A 13,180-nucleotide genomic window follows, 5' to 3' on the forward strand; every position below is an offset into this window, starting at 1 on the left:
CGAAATTATCTACCATAGATACCTTCCGAGCGTGGCCACGCATTTCCAGTTCATTACTCCTCGAGTGACCTTGAGATATAAGATGACTCTGACGGGGATGGACAATTCCTATTGTACTCTTCCCTTTGATTAGCCAAAACTCATCATGACCCAAAATACGCCCATTAGACCCCAATTACGAAGGTTGCAGGACATACATCAAAGTCACTCTAAAACTGTGCTATCTTAGGCGAATAGTCATTAGTCAAAGAATCGACTCATAAGAATACCATAGTAGCTCTCGCCACGACCAAGCTATAAAAATTTCCAGAACTCTATAAGCGGTCATAAGCCCGACAGAGTGTCCCTTATAGTCTGCCTATGTGATCGACTAGTCATCTATTATGACTCTATGGCACTTGAACTTGCCATCAATCGCATCACACTCTAGTTACTTCAAGATGTCACCTCATATAAGTAACTAGGGGCGAATACTATTGGTCACACTCACTTGGAGCTTAATTTTCGGTTACTTGTCGTTAGGAGCACCTAGATAAAAACAATATTTATAACTTCACAAACAACTCTACTATTAGTCAAGAGGCAAGTAAAGGTCGGATCCCAAGGGACGGGTATTGATGTAGGATTTTCGATTGCAAGTAGCGGTGTCTAGGGGTGTCATGATTTGGGTTGAGATAAGAAGATCACTAAACTAAATAGCAATAAAAGTAAACAAGCAAGATAATTAAAATGAGATGTAAACAATTGATTAAAAGCACTAGGGTGTCATGGGGTCATAGAGGATTCATGGGAATTGATCATACAAACATATTCTCAAATTATAAGCAAGCAATTATTGTTGTGATGGATCGAGTTGGTTTATATCTTACAATCCTAGGAAGGTTTGGGTCCCGGAGCCGAATCGATTAGATTGTACAACACCTACAAGTCGACTTAATCCTCCCTACTCAACTATATGCATGGTCATGAGACTCGAGTTGTTTATGTCTTACAAGTCTCATTGAAAAGATAAGTGATGGGTAAAAAATGCAAGGATTCATAGGCTCGCATTTCATGAAACATAACATATGCATAAGTTGAGATCACAACAAGCAAGCAAATAAATTATGAAAACATATGGATTTAAGCATGAATCATCCCCCATGTTGGTTTCCCCTAATTACGCATTAACCCTAGTTAAGGAAACTACTCACTCATTATCAAGTTTAACATATTAACAAGGTTGTCAATCATATTAACAAAGCAAAATATGATGAATAAATTAAGATGATTAACAATAATTAAAAAGGGATTAAGAGAATTATACCTACTAATGATTCCAAAATAAAGCAATGAATAATAGAAGTACTTGATGAATGATTGGAAGGTTGTCAATCTCCCAATAATAACCCAAATAATCTTCAATTACCCAAAATAAAAGATGAACAAAAGGGAAATTAAGGAAATGAGATTTGTATTAATATTTGATTAGAAGTTGATTATAAGATTTAGGAAAGATTAGAATGATATAAACTACACTAAAGATTGATAAGAAGAACATGATTAATATAATTACACTAATGGGGTATTTATAGTGGGGATTAGGTACACAAATTAGGGTTTACTAAGGGCTTAAATGACGATTAAGTCTTTGAGGAATCGCTCTTCTCAGAAAAGATGAGAGTCTCCTTTTTGCCGGTCTTTCACAAATATGCGCATCTTTCATGGAGGGAAGAAGAGGACGTATGGGTCTGTAAAAGAATCCGAGCGTCCAAGGGGTCGGGACGGGCGGATTCTGTGGTGGCTGGACGGGCGGATTGATACGCTGGACGAGCAGATTGTGGCGTGTTGGACGGGTGTCTTCTTGGCTGGACGAGCGGATCTCGTCACAGCCTTCCTTTTCTTCTTTTCTTCCAATAATCCTCCGGGTTTTAGCCGGGGATGCAAGGATTTCTTCATCATTGCCCATCTACTATAATATGTACAAAGGCCTTCTAACCTTGTCTTCTCTTTGATGCTTGGTCATTAGATTCGATCAATTTAGCTCTATTTTGCCATGAAAATGCAAGGTTTGCACTCCTCTCCTACCAAGGAAACAAAACCTCAAAGAATACGCAAAACAAAGGACTAAAGATAGTAAATGATCCAAATATGCACTAAAAAGCATAGGAACGAGGCTAATTCGGGGACTAAATATGCTCAAATAATGGTCACATCAAATATCCCCAAACCGAACCTTTGCTCATCCCGAGTAAAGAGGTGAAAAAACTAGGACCCTTATTTAAACTATCCTACTAATATAGCCGATATGAGACAATTAGCGGGTCTCACTCCGCCCCTTCAACTCACAACAAGACAACCATGAGGTAGGATGCCTTCTTGCAAGGCAAGGTGGGTATTGCCAAAATGGCGACACATCCAATCATTAAAGCACACAAAGTCAAGTAATGGATGCATCTACAAAAGAATAACCACTTTCCTCATCTAAGTGGCGAAAATTATCTACAAGGGAAGCAATTCAAGGGTACACACTTCTTCATAGATGCAATTTCTTCAAACTACTAAGCCTAGAAGGATACCAATAAATCACCTCCAAGTTGTGTCAAGCTAGGGTACCTTTGTCCTCAACCGTTAAATGCTTTTGTCAAGAATAGACTCCCTATGGTGTTAGAAACACTGGAGGATCGCGGAATTCCCCTTCTTGCCTAGACAAGAAGAAGGGTCGTCCCCTCTCTACCATGCACAAAAGTGGATACGATGGATAAGGGATCAATAGTAGTTGAGTTTCATTTGGGAGTTTGCTTTTGTTGTTGTTTTTCCCACCAATTTCTTGTGGCATATAACATTTGAGAATACTTTTCTTTTTGCCATTTCTTTTGATTTTTGGCATTTCAATACTTGACAACTTTTCAACTTTTTGCATTTTCTTTTGAACATTTTCAAAGTCACCCCATGTGTAGTGAGGGTGCCTTATATTTGAAGCATAGGAGTTTTCATTTTTGTTACTCCTCTTTTCTTTTGATGCAATTTGCAAACTTTTTCTTTTCTTTTCTTTTCATTTCTTTTCTTGAACTCAAATTTGAACAATTTCTTTTTGTGCCCATTCCCTTTGATGACAAAAATATGGTAGAACATGGATGAATGATGGTTGCATGGTTTCAAGGGTCACCTTGGAATAAACGGTAGCCAAGGAGTTATCACACCACAAGGTACTCTTGACTAGGCCTTAATCCATGGGTCAAAGGATACTAGCATGACACATCCTAGGGTGTTTTACAAGTATTCTAACAAGCAAAGTCTTAAGAACAAAAAGCATCTACTAGGGCCTATATACACTTGTCAAACTTCCCAAGTAGACGGTTTCACAAAATTTTTCTAACATGCAAACTACATGCCATGATGCAACTAACATATATACATCCTAATGCATATCATTTTACCAACTAGTATGCCAAATAATCTAAATGCAATCCTAAATTCACATTGTTTATACCGCATCAATCAAAATAAAGCCACATAGTCATTAACATGAAGAGGAAAAAGGAGATTGGAAATATCATACCATGCGGTCTTCAATATCCACATGTCTCGGATGTGGCGTAGTCGATCAATGTGAACAAGGATGAACAAACACAATGTGTACAAACAATATATACAAGACTACACTACAAAGGAAATGAACATGTTTTTGATTTTTTCAATTTTTCAATTTTTTTGGATTTTTCGAAATTTTTGATTTTTTTTGATTTTTTGAATAAAAGTCAAGTTAGAATTTCCCATCCCCACACTAGTATGGGCATTGTCCTCAATGGCCAATACGATAGGAAATTATGCAAGCATGATGCATGATTTCTAAACTAAATGCAAACTATACTAAGCTACACTACATGATGCATGTGTTTTTGTTATGGCGGAGAGCATAATTTAAATTACCTCCCGATGCATATGCATGGACTTCCCCAAACCAAAATAAACATTATTTCTAACGTCTTGAATTTCGGGGTACTTTATGCACATGGAATGCAATGCATGAAACTACAAATTGTCATTTTGGATTTTACAAGTTGGGAACAATGAAAAGAACACCTTAATGAAGCCAAGGTGTTAGTCCTCCATGTTGCTTGGACTCCACAAACAAGTGATCAAAATAAAATAAAGAAAACAAAAGAAGTAGACAAACCATAAGAGGGGTGAAAGAATGTAGGAGCCTCCAAGGTTTGCTAATCCTCCATCATATCATCATTATCATCTTCTTCCTCCATAGATGTGGAATCATCTCCACTCCCACTTCACTTCCTTGTTCTTCCTCACTTTCTTCTTCCTCATCTTGAGCTTCTTCTTCTTGAACACTTTCTTGAACCTCTTCTTCTTCAACTTCTTCATCAACACCCTCATCAACAATCTCCTCTCCACCCGGTCTTCCACCACTAGAGGTGCTAGGAAAGAAAACTTCCCTATCCGCCCAACTAGGCAAAGGACATGATTGATCAAGAAGTCCTTGCCTAGCTAGATGTAGGAGGGGCAGATAATGGGCCTTGTAAGCATCCACTCTATCATTGTAAGCTTGCTTGTGCATTTCCCTCATGAGTAGAGTCATGTAATCATTTCCTACCTCGGCATCTTTGGGTTTGAACTCGTGATACTCAAATGGGTAGGGTGGTGTGACAATGGAGGAGGAGGGCTCGTCGATCTCGCCTCTTTGTTGTTGAATAATATACTCGGTCTCCTCGGAGAGTGGAAGAAGGTAGTTTGGCCGGTGAACACTCAATCGACAAATCTTTGAAGGCAAGGTGAAGGATCTAGCTTCATTGGTTAACCACCCATATTTGGTGTCAAGAGGATTATGCTTGACCCACTTAAACTTGTGAATCATGGTGTCCATATCAATGAAATGACCTCCTTTAACCGCCACATAAGTGTTGTCTTTGTTGAAATTTGGGTTAAAGTGCTTGGCCAATTAGGTAACTAGTCCTCCATTTACAATGAAAGCGGTGCCCTCTTTACCACAATCGACATTAAGCCATCTTTCAACCAAAAGTCTTAGAGCATTATATGGCTTAGTATATTCCCTTCCTATGTTCAAGGCCGACTCAAGAAGAACACAATCGAGCTTGGTAATATGATTACTGCCATTTCTTGCTATCAAAGTATTCCCAACGACCTTATGCCACACTCTAATGCCCGGATGGTGGACTAATAGAGCACGACAATCATTAAAGCGCACAAATTTCTTTCCGGAAATTGCCTCCCAAAGAGGAGCGGGGTCATACTTTTCGGGGATCTTTGTATATTTTGGGGTATCACTAAGGCCTAAAATCTTACTCAATTCACCAAAATTGATGCGTCTATCAACATTTGCAAGACGAAACTCGATGTGGGTTCTAGTTTCCACCCTTGTGACTTTCAAGGAACTCAAAAATTCCATGGTGAGGGAAGGGTATGTCAATTCTTTCATGGTAAACAATTTACCCAATCCCATAGCCTCAAAGAAGGTTTTGGTTTGTTCAAGAACACCCAACTTTGTCAAAGCATCTTCACAAATAAATTTTGTAGGCATAATGGTCTTCTTAGCAAAGAGAACAAATTTATCCCTATGAGAGTCGGAAGTGAAAATTACCTCCGGATAATTAGATAATTGCTCAATGACCGGAGTTGTTGATGTTGTAGCTTCCATAGGGGGACCTTGTTGAACCTCCAACCTTGCCTCATGGACTACCAATGCCTTTGACAATTGTTTTGCTTGAAGAGTTTGTTGCCTTTTTGAAAGTGTCTTCTTTGGGGGTGCCTTGTTACCTCCTTTAGTTCTTGCCATTGTTGATTACACCAAAGAAAGATTGAAATCTTCAATTTTTAGTTATGCCCAAATCGAGTGAAGATGAAAGAATGTTGCTTTGTATCTTAAAAATCGACTCAAAGGTTGAAGATTTTGGTGTTTAAATCAATTGTTGTTGTAAAAGGAGTGATTAATTTTTGTTTTGAGGAAGTTTGGATTTGATTTTGTTGAATTTGGTTGAGGAAATTTGGTTTTGTTGATGTAGAGGATGAGGGTTTTATGCGGTTTTTGGGTAGTGGGTAGTGTTTGAATGTAGAAGAAATGAAAATGAATGAGGGAAAGGGGTTTAAGAGACCCGTTATATTTGAAATAGCAGTAGGGACGAGCGGACCAAGGGCTGGGACCCTCGGATTCTTCGTGTTTTGCCCCAGGAAATGACGCCACAGGACGAGCGTCTTTAAGCAAAGATGAGCGGATTCTTCAATTTGAGACGAGCGTCTTCCTGCACGGACACTCGGATTCTGTTACAGGGTGATTCTTTAAATTTCAACAGCAGAAAGACGAGCGTCTTCTCGGTAAGACGAGCGTCCAGAATCAGACGAGCGGATTCTCAATTGGGACGCTCGGATTCTGTGACAGACCATTTTTTTGAAATCTACAGCTCTGCCAGACGGGCATCTGGTGACATAGGACGCTCGGATTCTTCAGGACAAGCGGACTCTCCTTTTGGCCGCTCGGATTCTTCCTTGACCACACGGATTCAGGTTCATCCGTGGTTACTGCATAACCCGTAACATTTTCGTTCTTCAATTCTCGTGTTCTTCATTGTAGGGGCACTACGAAGGCATGAATAGCCTAGGCAATTGCTATCCCCACACTAAGTCAAAACACTACACATCAATAAAATCATAAGTCCCTCCCTCACTTCTCTCAAAAATGATGAATATCTTGATCAAGGCACAAAAATATGAATCCAAAAATGACAAAAATGCAATGTAAAAATTGAAATGCAAGTTAGGGAGTTAGAATATTTACAAATGGTGGTTTAGGGAGGACTCCACCAAACTCTCATCCAATGTGAGATGTCAAAGGGGGCATGTTCAAGGTGTTGTTGATGTTACTTAACACCTTGAAGAAGTAGTCGAAAGCTTGTTCATTATCATGATAAAGATCCTCAATAGATCTTTACACTTGTTGTTCTCCATGATGGTCTTGGTTCATAGCATTACCAATATAGAGATTGAATATCCCTTCGAACTCATCATCCCAAAGACCGCAAACTTCGTCTACTTGATCATTAAAAATTTCTTGAGTTGATAGAGACAACTCTCCTTCTTTCTTGTTTTGGCCAATGAGGCCATCCTGTTCACTTGTCATGGGTGAGCTTCTCAAGCTCTCTTTGTTGCTATTATCTTGCTCTTTTGATGGAGCATTATCAACTTTCTTCTTCCATTGGAATTCCGACCTCTTCCTATCATCCTTCCGGCTATAGTGATCAACCATAAAGCATGGTTCATGCAAACGGGGAGCTCTCATGGTCTTGTCAAGATTCAAAGTTATGGTCTCGTCTCCTACTTCTAGAGTAAGCTCTCCGTGCTTCACATCTATCACCGCACCCGCGGTGTGCAAGAAAGGTCTACCAAGGATGATCGGAATATTGGAGTCTTCTTCCATGTCAACAATGACAAAGTCCACCGGGATGAAGAATTTGCCGATTCTCACTGGAACATCTTCCCATATCCCTAACGGTGTCTTCGTCGATCTATCGGCCATTTGGAGTGTGATGTTGGAACATTTAGGGGGTGTTTGGTAAACAGCGGATTGACAAAAAAATAGCATATTTGGGACTTTTAGCATATTTGACTGGTCAATATGCTATTTGGGGTGTTTGGTAAACAGCATATTGGGATAGTAGATTGAGGCCGAATCTACTATTTTACAATATGCTGCTCCCCCCAGCATATTCTAAGAGTAGATTGGGAAAAAAATAAATTCACATTTTTACCCTTAGGAAATATAACCTTACATTTATTCCATAGTTAATTCATGTACTTACTTGTCATTTTACAAAAGATTTAGATAATCTGCTAATTTAAATCTGCTACTTACCAAACACCTTTAACAAAATCTGCTAATCAAATATACTAGTCAAACCTGCCAACAAAATCTGTTAATTATAATCTGCTTTCACAATCTGCTTCTGCCAATATCAATCCGCTATTTACCAAACAGAGCCTTAAGCTCTCCCATCCCTAGCCTTTTACTAACCGAATACGGCATAACACTCACGCTTGCTCCTAGATCACACAAAGCCTTGTTGATCGTGGTGTCGCCAATGGTACACGGTATTGAGAAGCTTCCCGGGTCTTTAAGTTTTGGAGGTGAACTCCCTTGAAGGATTGCACTACTCACCTTAGTGAAGGTGATAGTTTCAAGCTCCCGGATCGACTTCTTTTTCGTAAGGATGTCCTTCATGTACTTTGCATAGGCCGGCACGTGATTAATTAATTCCGTGAAAGGAATCGAGACTTCCAAATTCTTCACAATTTCCATAAATTTTCCAAGTTGGTCATCAAACTTAGGCTCTGCTTGACGACTTGGGAATGGAAGTCTAATCATAATGGGCTCCTTCTCCTTGGCCTTCTCTTCACTTTTCTTTGAAACTTCTTCTTTTGTTGGTTCTCCGTCCTTAGAGTTTTGCACAACTTCTTCTTTGTCACTAGCTTTCACAACTTCATCCTCAACTTGCTTCTTTGGTCCTTCATATCTCGTACCACTCCTCAAGTGAATGGCACTAACCGTTTCATGTCTTGGGGGATTACTTTGAGGTGGTAATTGCCCTTTTTGTCTTTGAGAGTTTTAAGATGCTAGTTGGGTCAATTGGGTTTCCAACATTTTTGTGTGGGCTAGGATGTTGTTGATGGTGATGTCCTTTGCTTGGCTATCTTTTTGCATTTGAGTGAAAAATTCTTGTTGATTCTTTTGCATTTGGAGGACCGCTTTTTGAACATCAAAACCTTGGTCATTTTGTTGATTGTATGGAGTTTGATTTTGGTAACCTTGGTTTTGGTTGAAAAAGGGTATTTGGTTTTTGTTTCTCATGGGAGGTGGGGTGTATGTTTGTTGAGGGTTTTGAACATTTTGGCTTTTGTATGAGAGATTTGGGTGGAATTTGGTGTTTTCATTGTAATAATTGGAATAAGGGGTACCACTCTTGTATGCTTGAAAAGAATTCACTTGTTCATTTGTTCCCCTACATTCACTTTGGTCATGTCCCAAAGTTCCACAATTCTCACATATCCTACTTGGGATTGATGAAGATGCTACCATGGCATTAACATGATGCTTTGGTGATTTTGAGGCTTCTTCAAGTTTAGCCATAGTCTTTTCAAACTTCAAGTTAATGGTATCAATATGAGCACTAAGTTGAGCACCCAATTGAGTAATAGAGTCCACTTCATGCTTTTCTCCTCTAGTAGCCTTGCGAGGTCTACTATATTGTGAATTATGGACCGCCATTTCCTCAATCTTGTTCCAAGTTTGATTATCGTCAACTTCGGTGAACATACCATTTGATCCCATGTTGAGAATGTTTCTTGAGTCTTCATAAAGACCATTCCAAAATTGTTGTACCAAGAACCACTCGCTAAGTCCATGATGAGGACATGAGCGACAAATTCCTTTGAACCGCTTCCAAGCTTCATACAAAGATTCTTCATCCCTTTGCTTAAAACCCGTAATTTGAGTTCTTAGCATGTTAGTCTTTTCCGGAGGGTAGAACTTTTTGTAGAAAGCTAGAGCCAACTTCTTCCAAGAGTCAATTTCAAGGGTAGCCTTATCAAGGCTTTTCAACCATTGTTTTGCGGTGCCGATTAGAGAAAAAGGAAATAAGACCCATCGAATTTGGTCTTGAGTCACACCGGTTTTTGAAATCGCATCACAATAGTCACAAAAAGTCTCAATGTGGGAGTGAGGGTCTTCACTAGGCATCCCCCAAATTGGCTTCTTTCGACTAATTGGATAAATGCGGATTTTGCAATGAAATTTCCGGTTAAGTGTTGTGGTGTGGGAGTTCCATTGGGTCGGTTCTCCTCGGTTGGTACGGAATGTGATGAGAATTTAGGCATTGTGGGTCGATTTTATGTTGGATTTTGTGTTGGGTTCTCCTCAACTTCTCTTGCAAAAGGGTTGATGAACTCAATATTATTTGGTTGAATATCTACAACCTCACCAATACCTCTCAAAGTACCTCTAGCAAGTCGTCTATTGTTTGTCAAAGTTCTTTCAATTTCGTGATCAATGGGTAACAAGTTACCTTGTGATCTTCTAGAATGCAAAATATCAAACAACTTGAAAACAATTAGAACAAACCTTGAGGAGTTTTACTTCCCCAAGGCAAAGAAAGACACAACTAATAACAATCTAAGAAAATCAAATCAAGTTAACACCGTCCCCGGCAACGGTGCCATTTTTTGGTCGCACACACTTGGAGCTTAATTTTCGGTTACTTGTCGTTAGGAGCACCTAGACCAAAACAATATTTATAACTTCACAAAAAACTCTACTATTAGTAAAGAGGCAAGTAAAGGTCGGATCCCAAGGGACGGGTATTGATGTGGGATTTTCGATTGCAAGTAGCGGTGTCTAGGGGTGTCACGATTTGGGTTGAGATAAGAAGATCACTAAACTAAATAGCAATAAAAGTAAACAAGCAAGATGATTAAAATGAGATGTAAACAATTGATTAAAAGCACTAGGGTGTCATGGGGTCATAGAGGATTCATGGGAATTGATCATACAAACATATTCTCAAATTATAAGCAAGCAATTATTATTGTGATGGATCGAGTTGGTTTATATCTTACAATCCTAGGAAGGTTTGGGTCCCGCAGCCGAATCGATTAGATTGTACAACACCTACAAGTCGACTTAATCCTCCCTACTCAACTATATGCATGGTCATGAGACTCGAGTTGGTTTATGTCTTACAAGTCTCATTGAAAAGGTAAGTGATGGGTAAAAAATGCAAGGATTCATAGGCTCGCATTTCATCAAACATAACATGTGCATAAGTTGAGATCACAACAAGCAAGCAAATAAATTATGAAAACATATGGATTTAAGCATGAATCATCCCCCATGTTGGTTTCCCCTAATTACGCATTAACCCTAGTTAAGGAAACTACTCACTCATTATCAAGTTTAACATATTAACAAGGTTGTCAATTATATTAACAAAGCAAAATATGATGAATAAATTAAGATGATTAACAATAATTAAAAAGGGATTAAGAGAATTATACCTACTAATGATTCCAAAATAAAGCAATGACTAATAGAAGTACTTGATGAATGATTGGAAGGTTGTTAATCTCCCAATAATAATCCAAATAATCTTCAATTACCCAAAATAAAAGATGAACAAAAGGGAAATTAAGGAAATGAGATTTGTATTAATATTTGATTAGAAGTTGATTACAAGATTTAGGAAAGATTAGAATGATATAAACTACACTAAAGATTGATAAGAAGAACATGATTAATCTAATTAGACTAATGGGGTATTTATAGTGGGGATTAGGTACACAAATTAGGATTTACTAAGGGCTTAAATGACGATTAAGTCCTTGAGGAATCGCTCTTCTCAGAAAAGATGCGAGTCTCCTTTTTGCCGGTCTTTCACAAATATGCGCATCTTTCATGGAGGGAAGAAGATGACGTATGGGTCTGTAAGAGAATCCGAGCGTCCAAGGGGTCGGGACGGGCGGATTCTGTGGTGGCTGGACGGTCGGATTGATACGCTGGACGAGCGGATTGTGGCGTGTTGGACGGGCGTCTTCTTGGCTGGACGAGCGGATCTCGTCACAACCTTCCTTTTCTTCTTTTCTTCCAATAATCCTCCGGGATTTAGTCGGGGATGCAAGGATTTCTTCATCATTGCCCATCTACTATAATATGTATAAAGGCCTTCTAACCTTGTCTTCTCTTTGAAGCTTGGTCATTAGATTCGATCAATTTAGCTCTATTTTGCCATGAAAATGCAAGGTTTGCACTCCTCTCTTACCAAGGAAACAAAACCTCAAAGAATACGCAAAACAAAGGACTAAAGATAGTAAATGATCCAAATATGCACTAAAAAGCATAGGAACGAGGCTAATACAGGGACTAAATATGCTCAAATAATGGTCACATCAAATATCCCCAAACCGAACATTTGCTCGTCCCGAGTAAAGAGGTGACAAAACTAGGACCCTTATTTAAACTATCCTTCTAATATAGCCGACATGAGACAATTAACGGGTCTCACTCCGCCCCTTCAACTCACAACAAGACAACCATGAGGTAGGATGCCTTCTTGCAAGGCAAGGTGGGTCTTGTCAAAATGGCGACACATCCAATCATTAAAGCACACAAAGTCAAGTAATGGATGCATCTACAAAAGAATAACCACTTTCCTCATCTAAGTGGCGGAAATTATCTACAAGGGAAGCAATTCAAGGGTACACACTCCTTCATAGATGCAATTTCTTCAAACTACTAAGCCTTGAAGGATACCAATAAATCACCTCCAAGTTGTGTCAAGCTAGGGTACCTTTGTCCTCAACCGTTAAATGCTTTTGTCAAGAATAGACTCCCTATGGTGTTAGAAACACTGGAGGATCGCGGAATTCCCCTTCTTGCCTAGACAAGAAGAAGGGTCGTCCCCTCTCTACCATGGAAAAAAGTGGATACGATGGATAAGGGATCAATAGTATTTGAGTTTCATTTGGGAGTTTGCTTTTGTTGTTGTTTTTCCCCCCAATTTCTTGTGGCATATAACATTTGAGAATACTTTTCTTTTTGCCATTTCTTTTGATTTTTGGCATTTCAATACTTGACAACTTTTCAACTTTTTGCATTTTCTTTTGAACATTTTCAAAGTCACCCTATGTGTAGTGAGGGTGCCTTATATTTGAAGCATAGGAGTTTTCATTTTTGTTACTCCTCTTTTCTTTTGATGCAATTTGCAAACTTTTTCCTTTCTTTTCTTTTCATTTCATTTCTTGAACTCAAATTTGAACAATTTCTTTTTGTGCCCATTCCCTTTGATGACAAAAATATGGTAGAACATGGATGAATGATGGTTGCATGGTTTCAAGGGTCACCTTGGAATAAACGGTAGCCAAGGAGTTATCACACCACAAGGTACTCTTGACTAGGCCTTAATCCATGGGTCAAAGGATACTAGCATGACACATCCTAGGGTGTTTTACAAGTATTCTAACAAGCAAAGTCTTAAGAAGAAAAAACATCTACTAGGGCCTATATACACTTGTCAAACTTCCCAAGTAGACGGTTTCACAAAATTTTTCTAACATGCAAACTACATGTCATGATGCAACTAACATATATACATCCTAATGCATATCATTTTACCAACTAGTATGC

General features: G+C 38.9%; 1 non-coding gene across 1 annotated transcript; it reads left to right on the forward strand.

Annotated features, from left to right (window-relative positions):
• Nucleotides 1-9,401: 9,401 nt before the first annotated feature.
• LOC141589075 (small nucleolar RNA R71) lies at nt 9,402-9,508 on the forward strand. Its single transcript, XR_012520030.1, has one exon. It is a non-coding gene; the product is annotated as a small nucleolar RNA R71 (small nucleolar RNA).
• The last annotated feature ends 3,672 nt before the right edge of the window (nt 9,509-13,180 follow it).

This window comes from Silene latifolia, chromosome 6 (genome assembly GCF_048544455.1).
Source record: "Silene latifolia isolate original U9 population chromosome 6, ASM4854445v1, whole genome shotgun sequence".
NCBI lineage: Eukaryota > Viridiplantae > Streptophyta > Magnoliopsida > Caryophyllales > Caryophyllaceae > Silene > Silene latifolia.